The sequence below is a fragment of the Marmota marmota genome, unplaced genomic scaffold (assembly GCF_001458135.2).
Source record: "Marmota marmota marmota unplaced genomic scaffold, marMar, whole genome shotgun sequence".
Taxonomy (NCBI): Eukaryota; Metazoa; Chordata; class Mammalia; order Rodentia; family Sciuridae; genus Marmota; species Marmota marmota.
The window spans coordinates 2,193,381-2,210,109 of record NW_025999869.1 but is presented as its reverse complement, the minus strand read 5'-3'; the positions used below and the strand labels follow the sequence as shown (position 1 = coordinate 2,210,109).

Below are 16,729 nucleotides of genomic sequence, written 5' to 3'. Positions count from 1 at the left end.
GTGGTGGTTTGTAGACAGGGGAAGCGACAGATACTATTTATCAAGCGTCTTTACGTCTGTTAGCCGCGAGGAGGAGGGGAGACGCTGACAAGGCGCTCTGGGGTCGCCATCTGTCCAGAACACAACCCTGGGAGCCTCCTGGGAGGTGGAGAACCACCCAGGCTCAAGACCACGCACGTCATGACTCATGCTCCCGAGTGTCCCCACACCCGGGCGGACCCAGTGTCACGTCCCTGGGAGATGTTGAACATACTGTGGCTCACAGAGCCTGTGGTTCTGTTCAGAGTGTGTTTAGCAAGCAGAGGTCTAGGTGTGAACGGCTGCCCCCGGGGAGCTGGTGACCCTGGTGGCTTCGTCCCTGCCTTTGGATCTCACTTTTCCCATGTTCACGGCGTGGAGAGGACCAAGGGAGGACCCAGGAGGACCCGCATGGAACCAGTTTGGTCCACGGCTCTGGTTACACCTTTCTCAGTGAGTTTAACTGAGCACATACATCCCACCAGACCCCGTGCTAGCCACCGAGGACACTGACTTGTAGATTCACTCATTTCACGAACATTTGCTATGCTCCAACTGTATGCCCGACAGACCCTGTGCTGGGCTCCCACCTGGCAAGGGAGATAGACATTAAAGCACCTAAAAATAAGTAACCGAGCAAACTCCTCTAGAGCGCCGGTGCCCCAGGGCTCAGCCCAGAGGCCCACCCGGGGACCACCAGCCCCTTCTACAGATTAGAGCCTGAGGCTCCGAGGGGTGAAGGCTGCTGCCAGGCCCCAGAGCTGGTGGGCCGCAGGGACACAGACCCCGACTCCCCAGCCCACTTTCTTCCCGGCTGCACCTCTCCCTGCGCGATTTCCACCACGACGTCGAGGACATCGGGCCGGACTGGTCAGGAAGATGCAGGATGCCCAGAGGGGCCCACTGCCCAGAGTCTCCAGGTGGGGAAGGGTGTACCTTCAGAGACACCAAGGAGGGGTTCAGGAAGAGTGTGCACCTGCTGGCAGGGAGGGGTGGCCGGCGTGTCTGAGCGTAGGTGTGAGTCTCTGCCTATTTGTGGAAACGTGCGTGTGTGTGAGCTCATCTGTGTTCGTGCGTTGGCAGGTGTCCCATGGAAGGGAGTGGCTGGGGGTGTCTGTGTGTCCTTATAGATCTGTGTGTGTTTCCATATGTCTGTGCATCTCTGTGCCTGTACAGATGTGTGTCTCTGTGTGTGTGTGTGTGTGTGTGTGTGTGGCTCTGTGAGCCCGAGGATCTGCACATGTAGTGACATTTATGTGTGTGTGTGTGTGTGTGTCTGTGGGTCTGCCCGTGTGTCACTGGGGGTGTGGGGACACAGGTCTTTCTCTGCGCATTTACCTGCCCGTGTGTCTCTGTGGGTGTCGGTGTCTCAGCGAGCGCTCACCAGCATGTGCCGCTGCAGGTGTGCGTGGTGTGACCCGGCCCCCCTCCTTGCCCCCAGTTGTTCCCCGGAGCTGATCTCAATGTCCTCCAGAATCAGGAGACCGACAACGTCAGTGGCTTCAGCCTTATCTGTCCCAGCCTGCCACTCTGTCAGAGGAAATCAAGTTTGCCTGGCACAACCTGCTCCCTATGATGTCATTGGGCTGTGATCGGCACGTTCTGCCCTCCGAGGTATTTGTCTTTTGGTGGCTTGATGAATACCTGCCAATGCAGAGATAAAGAGAACACGTTTTTTTTTTTTTTTCCCCTCAGAAGCATAGTTGGCCCTCTTCTTTCTTGTAAACTTGGGAACAGAGGTAGAGGAGCTTTGTGACCGTAAGAACCTGGTTCCAGTCTCCATTTGCCCCTTCGACAGCTGTGTGACCTTGGGGAGGATGCTGCAGCTCTCTGAGCCAAGGCTTATAAGAGGAGCAATACAACAATAGATGGGAATGTTCCCAGAAGTCCTGTTTAATTAGCTCGTTCATCACTGTGACCAAAAGACCTGAGAAGAACAAGGTAGAGGAGGAGAAGTTTTTTCGATTCAAGGTTTCAGAGGTTCAGTTCATGCTTGTCAATCCTAGCTCTGGGCCCAGGGTGAGGCAGAACGTCATGGCGGCAGGGCATGGCGGAGGGGCAGCCCAGGACAGGGAGGCCGGGAAACAGAGAGCCCCACTCACCAGGAAAAACATAAACCCCAAAGGCACACCCCTGGTGTCTACTAACTCCCACCACACCCGCCGGCCTCCAACCACCCCCAGTTAATCCACATCAGTGGTTTAATCCACTGATGGGGTTACACTTCTACAACCTGATCCTTTCACCTCTGAAGACCCTGTGCTGTCTCACACATGAGCTCTTGGGGACACCTCACTCTAGCCCATAACAAGCCATCAGTCCTTACCTGGAGGGAGGTGGAGGCAGGGAGGCCCGGGGAGGACCCTGGCTCAGACGCCATACCTGCTTAGGTCCTCACTCCCTTCTCCTAAACCATGGCCCTAAGCAAGTGACCTGACCTCTGCCAGCCTAGTGGCTCCTCTGTGACACATAGTAGGACCGGGTGGGAGTGCTAACGTCTATAGTAGGATGACGGGGGTTGGCAATGTCTGTCTCGGCCCCTCTCAGACTTTCAGCGGGTGTGACCCGCGGGGCCTCTGGCAGTGCCAGCGAGGTGGGGACAGCGTGACGGGGTGATTTACTATCGTCCTTTTACTATTTTGAGATGCAGCCTCAGCATAGTGTTCTTGGCACCACCATCTTCTTGGCAAACGCCTGCGTCTCATCCAGACCCAGAGGCTGTTCTCTCTCTGGGAAGAGCACAGGGCCGCGTGGCCTCCAGCCCAGAGTGGCCCCGGTGGAGTGGAGGTGGCAGAGTCCCCAGCACCCGTCCCACCGCGCCTCCCCTCCCTGTCCCTCTACATCATCCCTGCACCTCCAGCGTGACCTTGAATCACCTTGTCCTTGAAGATGCTGGTTCTCCGCCTGGAATACCCTGGCTGCCACTCTGCCCCTTAGATAATCTGGGTGTGGCTCCAAGTCCCTGTGTCAGGCCAAGATAGATGTCCCTACTCTGTGTCCCAGTGCAGCCTGGAGTCACCCCGTAAGCGTGATGTTCAGGGTATTTAAGTCCTCTGCCTCTCTGCCAGCTCGTTATGGTACCAACCAGGCACCAGGCAGTAGGAACGGAGCCCAGGAGTCCCCAGCGATGCCTACAGAGGGAACAATGGAGATCATTCGTCCCCTGGTGTCCTCTGCCCAGCCCTCGGGTGGCAATACCTGCACACAGACGTAGGTTCCTCCATCTCAGCCTCTCCCCACAACCATCTGCTTCTGGCGATGTCACAGGGTGCCCCTCCTTTGTGCCTGTGCTCTGGTCTTGAAGCTGACGGGCTGTCTCCCCTGCACCTGCTAGGTTCCCACCTCAGTGCCACATGGACCCAGGACAAAAGCCTCCCAGGGGTTTGAGTAGTTGGCAGGGCTTGGGGCTAGTATTTGAGTTTGCTCTGGTGACCGTGGGCATCTACGTGGGCCTACAGCGTCAGCTTTAGAGAAAGGCGCGGGGCCAGGATCTGAGACAGAACGGCCTGAGTTCCAAGCCTTGGTCCTGCTTCCTACCAGCCACGTGCTGTGGGTAGCGGGTCAAGTCTCTTTGTGCCCCATCTCCTTGTCTGGAGGTAGGGAATAGAGTGTGCGTGCCTCACTGGACTTTTGTTGGGGAGGAAGGAGATCAGAGCTGCGGTTACTCTTGTAACCAATGGTAGCCTCCGCCAAGGGCCTCTACTCCGACTGTACCAGGGCCTGAACATCTGGGATATTGTATTTGTTCATTGCTATAATAAAACGTGTGAGGGTAGGTACTTATAAAGAAAAGAGGTGTATTTAGCTCACAATTTTGGAGGTTCAAGGGCCAGCAGTGGCATCAGCACAGCTGTGGTGAGTCTTCATTGTGGACGGCACCACAGGGGCAGGAGGGTGAGTGGCAGTGAGGGAGGGCACCACAGGACAGGAAGCCAGCAAGGCAGGGGGTCTTTTGTAACAACTTGCTCTTGCAAGACCTCACTCAGGGCCTCAGGAGAATTGCATCATCCCTTCGAAGGGCATGCCCCCGCCCGGCCCCTCGCCACCTGCCGAAGCTACCACACCTAGGACCAAGCTCCCAGCACACGACCCCTTGGGGACAAACTCAAACCATAGCACATTTCCCGTCTCCATTCTGCCAAGCAGGGCTCTGGGACTGGACATTGGAATCGCTCTGCGATTTCAGGCGAGTCTCTATGAGCCGGTGGTGCCTTCCAGGAGAGATGGAGGCCCCTCGCACCGGACAGGAGGGAGCCCCACCTTTCCCTCCCCGGAGCATCTCATCGGCAGTCTGCTTGGCCCACCTCAGGGAATAGCCCAGGGGTCAGCAAATGACCGTCCTTGGGCTGCATCCAGCCCCGCCCCCTGAGTCTCAAAGTTTTTCTGGACCGTGGTTCATCTGCATGTCGTCTGGGCTGCTTTAGCGGGACAGCCGCGGTAGTCGCACAGAGACCATGGGGCTCGGCAGGCCGGCCAGTTCTCTGTGATCTTAGAGGGCAATTTGAGATGAAAGGGTTAAAGGTGCATGTGACGGGTAGCCCAGGGGCCCGAGCACCACGCCCGCCTCATGCCACCCATCCTGACAATTGGTTGCTGGGGCCAGATTGCATTCCATCCCCCACCCCAACCCTGGCACTCACGCGCGTCCTCAAGTGCCTCCACTGTCCACGGGGAACTGGACCAAGAACTGCCCGCAGCGGGGGGAGCCCTGGTGTACCCTAGCGGACAGCTAGAGGCCTTGGCGAGGGGCAAAGCCACTGGCCCCATTGATCACACCCAGTGAAAGCCACTGTCCTATTCAACGTGTCCACTGACCACACTGTCTCCAATCGCTCCCTGGCCAGGCCGCTCCATGCTTGAGCTGGAGGGGTCTACAGGCCGCGTCCTCCTCTTCCTCAGGTGCCTCCACAGCCTCCCACGGCCTCAGGATACAGCCGACACTGGAATATGGACACACAAGGCCTGTCCTGGTCTGGTCTCTGCTGGTCTCCCAGCCTCCTGTCCCCTACCTGCTCAGCCACGTGACCCCCAGCACTGCCACACCACTAGGGCTCCTAGACAACCCTCTAGCTTGTGGCTCCTTTGGAGTCAACACACAATCATCCTTCATGGGCCACTCTGCTCCCCCCGGTCCCTCTGACAAACCTCCAGGTATCTTCAGGTCCTCTAGGTGACATCTCCTCTATTTGACACCCGAGCTGTCCAGGTAGCCTGGCCCCTCCAATGTGCTTCAGTTTAGTCGTCACCAACCTTGGCTCCCAGCCCATAAACACCCACTGGCTGAGTGAGTGAGGCGGACCCCTTTGGGAAGGTGACCGGATGAGGAAGCGCAGGGCTGTCCTCCTCCTCGGGTTCCAGCACAGGGGACAACCCCCTCGGAGCCAGACTACTGGGTGTTAGGGTCTGTAAACAAGTCGGATGGCGCCTGGCATTTTGCCAGAGGGAGTGGTTTGTGAGGTAACGCCAGCGAGCCATTAAGTGTGGAGATTTCTTATTGGTTGACTGCTGTATCTAGTTTATGTTAATTAAGATAAGCTGTGTGGAATGTATATATACCCCTCCTGTCCTACAATCAACGGCTCCCACTCCTGCTGTATCAATCTACACAAGTTCCTCGTCACCCCCTGGTTATTTTGCTGCAGCCGGACCACGGCAGTTGGTGGCCCGTCCGGGGAGCCCCAGGACACTCAGGGGTAAGTGACGAAAAAAAAAAAGCTGCCCTTCCCTAGATAGGACGGGAGCAAATCTGCTCGTCCCTAAGCAGACAGGGCGAGAGAAAGAATGACCATTTTAAGAAAATGGAGAAGATTGATACAGTATGTTTGTGTCTTGTTTTGTCTTGAAATGTTGTATTGTCTTTGTGATGAAAATATGGAAATAAGTAAATTACTAAGGGAAGAAGGCACCCCAGTGGAACCAAGAATAGTTGGGGCATGTGTTGATGGAAGCCCAGGAACTCTAGTCAGAAAGAAGAAAGTTCAGAGGAGGAAGGATTATCAGGAAAAAAGTTGCAGCAAAAGGCTATTACTGAATACTGGAGGGTGCATGAATCGGCGCAGCTGCTGCCACATGCACGAGCTGGTCTTGGCGCAGCAAGGACTTTCCAAGGGAGCGGGACACCACTGTGAGAGCCCAAATCCAAACCTGACCCGGAGGCACAGTCTCGCAGGCTCTTGCTCCCTGTGCCCAGTGGCAGTTTGAGTCCTGAACACTCCCCGGACTCTCCCTGGGGCCATCTGGGGCTGCCCAGGACACTACAGGTGGAAGACAGCTCGGGTCCCTGAAGTTTGATCATTTCCAAGGCCAGTAACTACAATGGTTCTCCCACACCTGGAAGCTAATGAGTAATGAGCACTATTAAGACTTATTTCAAATGTAAAAAACCTTGAGATAATGTACTAAATTGTTCAGAAGGTTGTTTTCTTAGTGCCTGCTGGAATACTACAGGATTTTCTTTAACATCATTGCCGGAGTTCCTGCCTTCGTCCCAGTGCCGGTGAGGACAAGGGTGGAAGAATTTCCAGTGTTGCTGAGAACCAGACAAGACTTCGGATCAAGCTAGCTGCCTGCAGAACTTACCTGGACTGTCATTTAAGGTAGCTGCCTGCATAACTTACCTGGACTGTGATTTACCTGGACTGTGAGTTAATCTATTGAGACACTGCTTTACCTGGACTGAGACAACAAACTGTAATCTACAACAAATTGTAACTCGGTATCTTTGCTAACGGTGTCATTGCTGGTATAATTTTTCCAAGGGCTTCTTGCATGGAGCCATCAATTGGCTTGGTATCGTGGCATTTTGTATCCTCCCCTTCTGCTTGTAGAAGATTGTTTGTGGTGTTTGTGTAAAAACCACTATGGTCATTATTTAAATTAAACAAAAGGGGGAAATGTTAGGGTCTGTAAACAAGTCGGGATGACGCCTGGCATTTTGCCAGAGGGAGTGGTTTGTGGGGTAGTGCCAGCGAGCCATTAAGTGTGGAGATTCCTTATTGGTTGACTGCTGTATCTAGTTTATGTTAATTAAGATAAGCTGTGTGAAATGTATCTATACCCCTCCTGTCCTACAATAAATGGCTCCCACTCCTGCTGTATCAATGTACACAAGTTGCTCGTCACCCCCTGGTTATTTTGCTGTAGCCGGGCTGCAGCCAGACTGCTGCACTGGGTGAGGTTGGCTCTCCTGTTAATTGGCAATGACCTGGAGCCAGTGACTTGATATCTCTCTGCCCCCATTTCCTCATCTGTAAAACAAGGGACATAATAGTGTCATCTTCACGGCTTGTCATGAACATTAAATGAGCCCATACGAACCTCCAAAATCTGAAACGCTCCAAGATCCGAACCTTCTTGAGCAGTTGTTAGCCCCTAAGTGGAGAATCCGACACCATGAAGCCTTATTTCATGCTCAAGATGGCTGAGCATATAAAATCACCCACAGACTATGTGTGTGTACACTGTAAATGAAATATAGACTAATTTCATGTTTCGATTTGGGTTCCATCGCCAAATTATCTCATTATATGTATATATATATATATATATATACAAGTATTCCAAAATCTGAAAAATAAAATCCAAATCTGAAGCACTCCGGTCTGAAGCCTTTTGGGTAAGGAACACTCAATCTATACATCTATCATATTAATATATAGAAAGAATTTATGTCACACATATGTGTGTGCATGTGTGTGTGGTTGGTATCTTGGAAGAGAACCTGTGCACACACGATAAGCATATTAGCTAGTGTGTGTGCACACACGTGTATGTGTGTGTGATACTGTGGTTCATGATAAGCACTCTACAAAAGCCTCTAGTCTGGCTGGAATTTATTCTGGCTTTTATTAAACTTTCTTTTTTTTCAATTTATGATGATTTTTCTCTCTTAGTCTTGTTTTTCTCTGACCTTCACCAGAGGAGGACCTCCTGGGGGCAGCACACCTGTCTGGTCTACTTCTGCCTTCTTGGCACCTGGAAGCATGCTTTGTTAAGTATTTGGGAACAAATGAGGAAGCAAATCTTAACACCCCAAAGCCAGACTACCCCGTGGTCTCCTCCCTGATCCTCCCTGCTGGCCCCCCTCCCCGCCTCTCCAACTTTATAGGAGACTTGGGGGGACTTTTCGGGATATCGGGTCTCCACAGCAAGAACACATGATCTCATGTCACCGTCAGCGAGAGGCAGACGGGCACCGGGGACCCTCAAGCGAGAAATGGAGTCTCCAGACTGACTCTGAGGAAAACGGACTCTCCAGCTGACCCAGGAGATGTCTATAATGAGAGAAAACCAATTTAAATGCAAATGGCCCACTGTGTTGGAGAAAGGCCCCTTGCTGCAGAGAGGCCACAAAACAAACGGCATCGGCATCAGCATCGTCCCCAGGCCACTCTGCCATTGGACAGGAGGGCTGCTTCATGCATTGAGGATTAAGTTCTGAACTAGTGACAAAGGGTCACATGTACTGTTGGCAGCCTTCCCCGGTGCCACTTGGATGTCCCCACGGGCGACAGTCTTCAGCCACCACCATTTATGGCACCACGGCAGGTGTCAGATGTTTTGCAGGACAATGAAAGAGGCACCAGGCACAGGAGCTGCCCTTGCTTGGCCCATGCCCAGGGGTGGCACTGAGATCCATTCTGGCCACAGTGGGAACTGACACCTCGTTTGCGCAACTATTTTGGACCCAGCGAGGCACTAAATCTAGACATGGAAACAGCCCACCAAGTTCCCTCAGCAGCCCTGTGATGTGACCTGTTTCCTAATTTCACAAGGAAACCAAGGTCCCAGCAGGGTACGACCCTTGCCCTGGTTACTGGGATTCAACCAGACAGAGCCCTGCAGGCGGTGACCCCAGCCGCTGCAGAGCAGCCCCCCAGGGGCTCTGCCCACACTGAGCTCTCCCTAGATCCAGGCACCTGTCCAGGGCATCTTCTTCTGGCCAGAGGGGCCCGAGGCCAGGACGTCGAGGAGAGACAGTCTGCCACTGGTCTTGACCTGGGGCAGCAACAAAATACTATTCGAGGAATCCAGCCCCATGGGCTGCTCTACCGCTGCCTGGCTGTACAGGCCTGGGGTCCTCTCCCTCTCCGAGCCTCATCTCTCTGTAAGAGACGAAGAGCCCCATGCCATTCCTGGCTCTATAAGTGCAAGGTCCTGGTCCTCCAGCTCCTCTCGAGAGCGGCCACTGCTCCTCCTTCCTGCCCTCTGCCCGCCATGGCCCTCTATCTGCTGGCCCATCTCTGTTGGGTTGAGGACTTTAATCTCCTCCTCTAGTTTCTTGACTCAAGGAAGGTGCCATCTGCCTCACTGAACCCAGGCCCCCTGCTGGCCCCCTCTCCAAATGAGGCCTGGATACAGGTTTCATCCAGTTGGTTCCATGATGGAGCTGGTGAAACCAAACAGGGCGCTTTGCCCTCGCGGGCTCTGCTGATCACTGACCTGGGGGCCCAGATGGCAGAAACTGAGACCCAGAGGCTTTAAAAAATTGCCAACAGCCGACCAGCCAGGGAAACACAGAGGCTGGATCTGAAGTAAGAAATCAGAAAAGACACCGGCTGAGTGCTCTGAGGGCTCGCCTTGGGCTGAGGCCACACTCCCTGACTAAACACGCACACAGCTCCTCTGGCCTGAGCTGCGCCCTGTGCACAATGTGAGCTGTCTGTGCAGAGGAGCCAGCCGTGGCACAGCCCTGGGGGACCCGCTTTCCTAGTCCAAGCAGCAGGTACCAAGCCAGCCACAGAACAGACGTCATCCTTTTAGGTAATGACGGAGGGAGTGCGGTGAAAGCCGGGGAGGTTGGTCAGGAAGGCTCCTGGCGGATCCCTGGAGCTGAGCTTCAGGGTCTCGCTGTGGGCACTGTGGACATCTGGGGTCTGACAGTCCTCTGCGTGGGGCTGTCCTGTGCATTGCAGGCTGTTTAGCAGCATCCCACGAGATGCCATAGCACCCCCAAAACCAGACAACAAAAAATGTCTCCAAGTATCACCACGTTCCCCGGGGGACAACCACCCTCTGCTGAGAACCACTGAGTCCTGAGACCCACAAGGCAGCCCCCCCAAGGTAGCAGAATATTGGGACAGAGGCAGGCAGAGAGGCACGAGGCCCTGGTGGAGCAAGGGATGGGCTGCTCTGGGAAGGGGCTGGGGGCGGCCGAAGCTTCCCTCCTGCACCTTGCCCTCAGTCTCCACGCCCTGCAGCTTGGGTTTGGTGGAATGCCTAACGACAGTGCCCCTGGCCTAGCCAAGGCGCTGGCACGAAACCCAAGCTTGGCCCTCAGACTCTTGCTTCCTGGAATCAGAACACTGGGCGGAGAAGCCCAAGGGCATCAAGTGGCTGGAATCACTTTGTCTAATGGGTATGGAGCAAAGCCCGTCCGCATTCCTAGGGCCGCTGCTCTTCTCTCTCTGGAGGCCCAGCTTTTCCTTCTCACACCCTTTCAGTGGGCATCTGCCAAAGTCGCCAGAGCAGGTCTCTGCTGCATGCAATGCCAGCTAAAATAGAACCTGCGCCGTGAAGAGGACTGAGCGCAGGAAGGCTTCCCACTCGCCACCCTCACCCCTCTGTCCCAGGGGGCTGTGTCCCTCTCCCCAGCTGCGGTCAAGCACCACTCCAAGACCTGGCCTGTGTCCTTTTCTCTACGTACCTACACTGCCCAGCTCCAGTTGGCTTATCCTTCTTTGAGCTCGTCACAGTTTGTAATTATAGTCCTTCCTGGGGATTGATTCCAGGCCCTTGGTAGACCCTCAAATCCATGTGTTTATGTCCCTTAAAAAAATGGCACTGTCTTTGCACTGAACCTCCCCCTCCTCCTGTTTACTTTATAGCGCCTCTGAATGACTTACGATCCTCAATGCAGTGACAGTGCTGTGGAGTTGGCTACTGTATTGTCTTAGGGACGAGAGACAGAAAGGAGTCTACATGTGGTTGGTGCCGATGCCATAGTTTAAAACTGTGTTCACCCCAAGGTTAGTTGGATCCACAGTCACGGACCCTCGGACACAGAGGCTGACTCTGCAGTTTCCTTGCAGGTTCATTTGTTGAACATCGTCCTCTCCCACTAGTGGAAGCCAGGGTCACTTTTATTTATGGTACCAGGGATTAAACCCAGGGTCACTTAACCACTGAGCCACGACCCCAGATGGAAGGTCTGCTCTCACCCAGTGGTTGGCCAGCCATGCCAATGTGCCTTGGATGGGGAGTCTGGGACCATCAGCTTCCCATGTTAAAACTGGGAAAGTCACAGGTAACCGGGGACAGTGGCTACCTGCCAGAGTCTGGCAAATACAAAGCCATCGGGTACACACCCACGCAGACGCTCAGGTGTTGACGGCAGTGACGTGAACCATGGGGTGGCCCCGGGTGTTCCTGCATTCTTCACCCATCTCCAGTCCTGCCAGTGCCAGGTGACCCCCGGGCAGAAGCAGAGGATTCAAAGAGGGAGATCCTGGCAGCCAGGGCTACACAAGGATGTGGGTTGGAAGGACCCAGGTTGTGCAGGCCTTGGGGGGCAGGCCAGGAAGTGTGGGTGCCATGCCCAGGCAAAGCAGACCCTCACCAGGTCAGGAGCAGGGAGGGGTCCTGGGAGCAGGAACCACCTGGGGATGACGCACGGGGCTTCCCCAGACTCTTAGGGGAAGGCGACCTCCGCAAGAGGTGTCTGCAGAGGCCACTGAAAGATGGTGGCACCTGGAGTCAACAGCTCCGTTCTGTGGTGGGCGGAGAGGGGGGCTTCGCATCTCCAGCGCACCATCTGCTCTGATCGACAAGCCGAGAGCCACCCCCGGGAAACGTGCACATACGGTGCGCATGTGATGAGTCCTGTCTTTGCTGCCACCTGGAGATCCAGCCACCCAGACTGTCCCCAAGGGCTGTGCTGTTGAGAGCCCCCCTTGCTCCATCAGTGGGTGAGAAACCTCTGTGTACCCTGAGTCCTGACCTCTAAGGCCACGGCCTTAGGAGGCTGGGCCTTTGGGAGCTGATAGGTCTCCAGGGAGGAACCCTCAAGAATGGGATTGGCACCCTCATGAAAGGGGCCCCAGAGCCCCCCTCGTTCCTTCCTCCAAGTGAGAGGCAGAAGGAGCTGCCTGTGGACCAAAAGGTGAGCCCTGGCCAGACACCCAGCCGTGACCTTGGGCTTCCCGGCTCTGGAACTGTGGGTAATACATGTCTGTGGCCATAGGCTGCCCCGTGGGTGGCCTTCTGGGCTCTGGATGTAGCTCCAGGTGCAGCACCTGCTGGGCAGGCTCGAGGCCCTGGGCTCAATCCCAGCACCGCAGAGCGCGGCAGTTAGTGGAATCCTCTGACAGCAGCCAAACAGGCGAGGACGGAAGCCAAACTCCTGGATGGACTCTCACAGCTTCAGGGGCTGGGGATCCTCACAGGGCATTTCTCTAACACAGCTCCCTCGTCTCAAAGTGGAGAAGGAATCTTCCTAAAAAGATGAAATAAATGAGGGGCAGAGGGTTAGCTCTTCTCCCCTTACCTCTTCTCACCAAAGAACCGAGTCATTAAGAGATGGCCCCTTGTCCCCCGTGGGCACAAGAAGATTCTAGAAAGTGAAAAGACAGAAAATAAAAACTCTGAATCTTGTGGTAAGGCAGATTTTTTTTCCTGTTTAAATTCTCTTTAAATCTTTCTTATTACCCCAAGAAGAAATTCTCACTTTGGTACTAATAAGGTTTTTAACATCTCTGTAAAAGGTTGACACCTCTCCAAATCTCCCTTTTAAATGAACGTCAAACTGTCTTTGATGGAAAACTGTAACTCTCTAGAATTTAATAAAATCATTTTCTTTTTAATCTTTTTTTTTTTTAAATCAGGGATTGAACCCGGGGTCACTTAAGCACTGAGCCACATCCCCAGCCCTTTTTATATATTTAGAAACAGGGTTTCATTAAGTTGTTTAGGGCCTCACTAAGTTGCTGAGGTTGGTTTTGAACTTTGATCCTCCTGCCTCAGCCTCCAGAGCCGCTGGGATTACAGGCCTGCACCAGCGTGCCTGGCTTTGTTTTATTCTCATGGTATTCCTTCTTCTGGGTAGCTTCTATTTGTGGTAGGTGGTACTGCTTTTCCATTTAGGGTAGGGAGTAAGTTTCCCTTCTGAAGAAATGTATTTTAAGTTCTGAGACAAGTTAAAGGAAAAGAAGGGCAAGACCAGACCACAGGGTCTGCAGCTAGAACAAAACCCTTGGTGGTCCTCCGACAACTGAAGTCGGAAAACAGGGGCAGAGGTCAGAGAGACCCTGACCCCGGGCTGCTCACCCGGGCGGGCTCCATTCATGCCAGTAAGCAAATATCAGGCCTGAACTCGGAAAGCTGGTCTCTTAACTGCATCAGAAACAGACACTGGGAAATGCTAGGAACTTCTTCATGTGACCTTGAACCTCCAGAAAGCCTCTGAGATGAGAGACAGCCCATCTATTGCTGAACTTGGCAAAATACTCTGCTTCTGGGAAGGGCGTCTCCTCTAGACAAAGAGATGTCCAGTGCACGTCTCTGAATTTCCCATGAATGACCGCCAGGCCGGCAGCCATCCACCACTGTGACAGAGTGCCTGAGAGAATCAACTTGTGAGGCGGAGAGGTTTATTTGCTGTCCCAGACTGGCAGGCCCTGTTTCCTGGGGCTTGGAGTGAGGCAGTGCGTCATCATTGGAGCATGTGGCAGAAGAAGCTGTGTACCTCATGGGCACCAGGAAACAGAGCGACAGGAGGTGCCAGGGCCCCAACATCCTCTTCAAGCGTGCACCCCAGGGACCTAACTTCCTCCCACTCCCCCACCCCCTAAAGGCCCCTCCACCTCCCAGTAGCGTCTGGGCAGTGATGGGGGGAGAGCAGCTCCTCCTTACCGGCTCCCTGCTGAGCTCTTCCTGTGCTTCTGAGGGCCTCTCTCTCCCTGAACCCCTTCAGTGACCCCAGACCAGGTGCATGCATACCCCTTACCTGAAATGCCCGGGGACAAGTGTGCACAGACCTCAGCTCTATCCTCCAGAGGACACACAGCCACAGAATTCTCAAGTAAGCAGAGCCACTGACATTTTCCCAATTGCATCAACGTGACAAATATTTACTGAGCACCTCCCAGGTGCGGAGACTCTGCTTCTTGTCCCAGCCATTGGCAACAGGAGCTGGAGGCCCGTCCCTGGCCTCCCAGACAGGACCTCCTTCCTATAGACTCCTTAGGAGCGGCTTCGGGGTCTGGGTGAATGGCTCAGGCCAGCTATGAGCTCGGCCAGGTGGGTCAGGCTGTGCACCTCCCCTCGGGTCCCAGCTCAGCTATTTTCTGCCCAAGCCTCTCAGCATCTACCTACCCCACCTTCCCACCGGAGGGGTAGGAGTGGAGAGGGTGCACGGAGGAGCCAAGGTGCAGTGTGACCACTCGAGCGAGCTCCAGTGTCCTGCTGCACCGTGGGGGCTGGCTGCAGCTACTCACCATGCGCCTAATAGCCAGGGTGCGAGGTTCCAGCACTTGGACAGGTACGTCTTCCAGGAGATGAGCATGCTCTCTGGTGTATTTTATTTTTTAAGCAGAAATGATTATGTGTTCGCTCCTAATGGCAGAAGTGTGGGGGTTCCAGAAGAGCACAGAGAAGGAAAGAGAACTTGTCCTATCCCTGACCCTTCCAGGCAGTCCCTTCTGGACGGGGAAACACGGTCACCACCTCATCTGCAATCCCAGGGCACCCTGCGGCACCAGGCACAGAACCAAGTCCTTGGAAACGCCCCTCCTTGGCCGCCGGTCACTGTCATCAGGGACTCAGCTGGCCGGGCTGGCCACTCACACTCACAAGCCGTTTATCTTTCCGTCTTCTCTCTTCAGCCCCCAGAACCCCAATCGTCGCTCCCCAGTCCTGGTCTGTTTCTGAAATGCTCTTCCCTGACCTCCAAGGCTGGGTTTTTAGCGTGCAGGTCACAGTCAAATGTCACCTCCTTGGACAGTGACTAAACTGGTCCATCTGGCGTGGTCTCCTTCATGGTGTCGAACCAGCCTCGAAGGTCCCTGTTGAGGCCTGAGTTTATGTGTCCACTGCCTGACGTCCCCCAAATAACACTCTGAACTTCCTCCCAAACCCCAGGGCCCATGATAGCACCCCCACACCGACTCCTTCCTTAAACATTTAATAAGCCGGTGGCCTGCATCCGTGTATTCATAAGCGAGGGATCCTTCTGTGTTTACTGTTTGCCTCTTGGTTTCTTCACTTCCTGGGCTGCGACCACTTCGACCTCCAGAGGCAGGATGGCATTCTGCTGTGGACACATCACCATGTCTAACGAAGCCGGTTCTTGGCTGGGTGGGCTCTTGGGATTCCCGTGTCTGTAGGTCAACGTGACACTCTACAGCCACCACCTTGTCCCCACACAGCTTCGCTCCTCTCGTGACCATCTCCTTAGGGTCAGTGCTCAGCTGCGGGAGGTGGGTGCCAGAGCTGCGTAGATCTAACTCTCTTGACCTGCGCAGAGGTCACACTGTGCTGGCCTTTGCTTTTGGCCCTGGCTGCTGGCCGTCTTGTGGAGTCTTCTGAGGGACCTGGGTGTCTTCGTCTCCTCGTCCCAGGGGGAAGCAGCCTACCATCTCACTCTGCCAGCACCTCTCTCCCCTGCAATGGAAGGGCTTCAGCACCTTGGCAGGGACCGTGTGTGGCAGGAATCCTCCACACGGTGACGAAGAGGCCAGCAGTCACTTCTGCAGGCAGCGGGGCTTGCCACTCGGGAACCCAGCAGCAGCCTGCCTGGGCCAGACCCACCCCTCCGGCTCCCTCCGTGTCCTCTAAAGCCCTTCTGGGCTCTGCCAGCTGGCCCCTTTGGAATGCACCCTACCTGCCCAAGTCCTCTGGGCCTTCACTGTGTCCTGCTCCCTGTCACTTTGTGCTCCAGAGAGCCCCTTTGCCCTCTGGTCCAGCCCTTGGGATCTGTCCAGCCCACACCTGCTGGCCAGGCTTTCTCTGGACCCAGCCCTCTCTCCGCCTGTACTGCTGTGCCCGCTGCGCACAAGTATGCTCCAATCTCCACGGGTGTTCTCCTCCGGAACTCACCCGTGTGTCGCAGTCAGGACCTTTGGGAAAACCAGGGCCCCAGCGGAGCCTCCATCTGCCACCTGCTATCTCTGCATTTGGGAGTCTCAGCTCCCTCTATAAAATGGGGACTTTTCTGTGGCTGATCTGAGAGTGCTGCTCTGAGACTCCAGGGCACCCGGAACTTGAACTTGGCCTTGGCCTTGCACCTGGCGCAGAACACTCATTAACAATGACGTGGGAATACTTACCTTGACTTTGTTTTTCTGCACTTCAAGGAAACATTTGTGGACTGGAAGGGGCAGGTGCTGCGTAAGCACCACTGTGTGCACATTCACCCTTGCTAACCAGAACCTGGGGGGCCCAATCCACCCCCCCCCGCCCAGGTCCAGGGCAGGACAGAGGAAGAGCTGTCCCTCTTGGCTGCAGCCTTACTGAGAGTGGGGCTCAGAGTTTCCTGAAAGGTGAAGACATCCCTTCCACCCTGCACCAACCTGACAGAGGGGTAATCATGTCCCAGGCTAATCAAACCACCATTTGTCAATCATCTCCAGGCTCCAGATCCACTCAAGGGGCTTTTGAGAAAGGTGAACTCAGTTAAACCCTCACATTATCTCCATAAGACAAGGATTCTTATCACTGAAGAGAAAATGGGGTCAGGAATTTTAAGGAATCTGCCCCAGGGCGTGGGGGCAGGAAG

At 54.6% G+C, this 16,729-nt stretch overlaps 1 long non-coding RNA gene across 3 annotated transcripts; it reads right to left on the bottom strand.

Moving 5' to 3' along the window:
• Window positions 1–7,406: 7,406 nt before the first annotated feature.
• LOC125620369 lies at window positions 7,407–16,237 on the bottom strand. 3 transcript variants are annotated; one of them, XR_007351992.1, is made up of 3 exons: window positions 14,451–16,237; window positions 12,503–12,568; window positions 7,407–8,291 (listed from the first exon to the last, which is right to left on the bottom strand). It is a non-coding gene; the product is annotated as an uncharacterized LOC125620369 (long non-coding RNA). The 3 variants fall into 3 exon arrangements; XR_007351988.1 differs by lacking the exon at window positions 12,503–12,568 and having other exon boundaries at window positions 7,438–7,992; window positions 8,190–12,451; window positions 14,451–16,221; XR_007351983.1 differs by lacking the exon at window positions 12,503–12,568 and adding an exon at window positions 10,664–12,451 and having other exon boundaries at window positions 7,444–8,291; window positions 14,451–16,190.
• Window positions 16,238–16,729: the final 492 nt, after the last annotated feature.